Source organism: Helianthus annuus, chromosome 16, assembly GCF_002127325.2.
Source record: "Helianthus annuus cultivar XRQ/B chromosome 16, HanXRQr2.0-SUNRISE, whole genome shotgun sequence".
Taxonomy (NCBI): Eukaryota; Viridiplantae; Streptophyta; class Magnoliopsida; order Asterales; family Asteraceae; genus Helianthus; species Helianthus annuus.
Window position 1 is genome coordinate 41972020 of NC_035448.2, and position 2420 is coordinate 41974439.

Below are 2420 nucleotides of genomic sequence, written 5' to 3' on the forward strand. Positions count from 1 at the left end.
AGGATCCCCATCTACATATTACTAATTTCTTAGAAATATGTGATACCTTTCGGATCAATGGAGCATCAAATGACGCCATCCGCCTTCGAATGTTTCCTTTTTCATTAAAAGACCGAGCAAAAGCTTGGCTAAACGCCCTCCCAGTTGGTTCGGTAAACACCTGGGATGAACTAGCCCAAAAATTTCTATATAAGTATTTCCCTCCGGCTAAAACGGCTAAATTAATGACTGAAATTAATACATATTCACAAGAGGATGGGGAATCCTTATATGAAACTTGGGAAAGGTTCAAGGAACTATTACGCAAGTGTCCCCATCACGATCTTGCGGTATGGCAACAAGTGTCCACTTTCTATAATGGGTTGTTGCCACACACGAGACAAACACTTGACTCTAGCTCCGGGGGACTTTTAGGTAATCGCCGCCCACATGAAATATACAATCAAATCAAGGAAATTGCTCAAACCAATTTTCAGTGGCACACTCCCTGAGGCAATAAATCTATTGCCCCGGGCGGCCATAAGGTTGATGAAAGCACTTCTTTACAAGCCCAAATCGAGACCCTTTCTTCAAAAATTAAAAAGTTAGAAATGACAAAACGGTCTCGGTAATGGCTTGCGAAGGGTGTGGTGGGCCACATGAAAATTGGAGTTGTATGAAAGAAACAGATGATCAAACAGAGTCGGTAAACTACATTGATAATAGACGTAGGCCGTCGGGTCCCCCAACGGGTACCTACAACCAAGTATGGCGTAACCACCCTAACCTTGGTTGGAGAGAACCCGGCAATAGTAGTAACCAACAAAGTCTAAATCAACGAACAAACTTTCAACAACCAAGAAATGAATCACAAAATTTCCCTCAACAACAAGGTGGACGAGAAAGGCTTGAAGATACTATATCTCGCCTCATCTCCAACACTGAAAAGAAAAACTCGGATCGGTTTCAACAATTGGAATCGAATTTTAGAAATCAACAAGCTAGTATACAAAACATTGAAAAACAAATAAGTCAACTAGCTCAAAATTTCTCCGAAAGACCACAAGGCGCGTTACCAAGTAATACCGAAACAAACCCAAAAGCTCAAGTTCATCTCATAACATTAAGAAACCGTACCGTGGGTCCCGTGGAAGCTCCGCCGCCCCCAACCGAGGAAAGCACAACACCGCTCCAACAAGATAAGGCTTCTCCTCTATTTCAAGAGCCCACCAAGGCTCCTCCGGTTCCGTACCCCGGTAGGTTAATTCATCAAAAGACCAATGAGCAATTCGCAAAATTCGAAAGTCTACTAAAACAATTGCGAGTCCTAACTCAAATGCCTAAATACTCAAAATTCATGAGGGACTTCCTCACTTATAAAAGGAAAATTGAATCATTTCAATTAGTTAACCTAGGCGAAGAATGCTCCGCCCTCGTTGTCACACCCCAACCAATGGCGGAAACATCGAGATGAGACGAAGTGTGAAGATTGCTAGAGACATCATAACGCTATTTGTGACAATATTTAGAAAATCCAAATTTCATTTCATTTCATAACTTCAAATAGTCAACATTACAAGAAATTCAAATACAACAAGTTAAACGAAACAACATGATAACATAACAAAATTTGATACAACATATTAAACCCTAACGTCTATATGTGTATCTAGGCATCAACGCTATTTCTTTTCTTAGCATCGTCCTCGTCAACCTGTAACATGTTTAAAATAATTCAATGCAAAAGCAAAGGCGAGTATACAAGTTTGGTACATACATAGCATAAGATAAAAGTGTGAACAATTCCTCATAGCAAGCATGCGATTCAAGATAAACATTAAATATGGCATGTGTATAACATATCAAACCAAGAAAACGCAACTTGCTCATGACATAACCAAGTTTCAGTAGAGGCGGGTCGTTAATCCTATAGCGCTACATATGTCAAGGTTTGGCTCGTACGAAGTTAATGATAAGTTCAACACATAAGAATCACCCAAATTTAAAGTATCCAGTCATCACATATACAAGCATGTTATAAGAATGTTCATGTGTTTAGACAAAAGTTCATGTGTAAGTTTCAATAGGTAAACATGTTACACCCCAAAAGTAGTAAAAGTAAAAAGGGGAAAAGTACGAGTATACTCACAAAGTTTGCATATGTTTTCCGATTATCCAATTGTTGACGAGTAGAGATTTAGAGTCCGAATGTATAAGGGTTAAGGTTCAAGTATGTTTAGAGTCGAGATTCGGTGTTTAAAACAACATAAAAATAAGATATGAGAATAACATGGAAAATAATCATTTAGTACATATGATGCTTGTTCTTGACACTAGGAAACTCGAAGGAGTTTAGATGTTTTCATGGAACAGGGTTCCATTAGAATCGTGACAAGTTATCATAGTCTAGGATGATGTAATCTAGTACCCCGACATATGAA

General features: G+C 38.8%; 1 non-coding gene across 1 annotated transcript; it reads right to left on the reverse strand.

Moving 5' to 3' along the window:
* Positions 1-218: 218 nt before the first annotated feature.
* LOC118488763 lies at positions 219-325 on the reverse strand. The gene has a single exon (XR_004885298.1). It is a non-coding gene; the product is annotated as a small nucleolar RNA R71 (small nucleolar RNA).
* Positions 326-2420: the final 2095 nt, after the last annotated feature.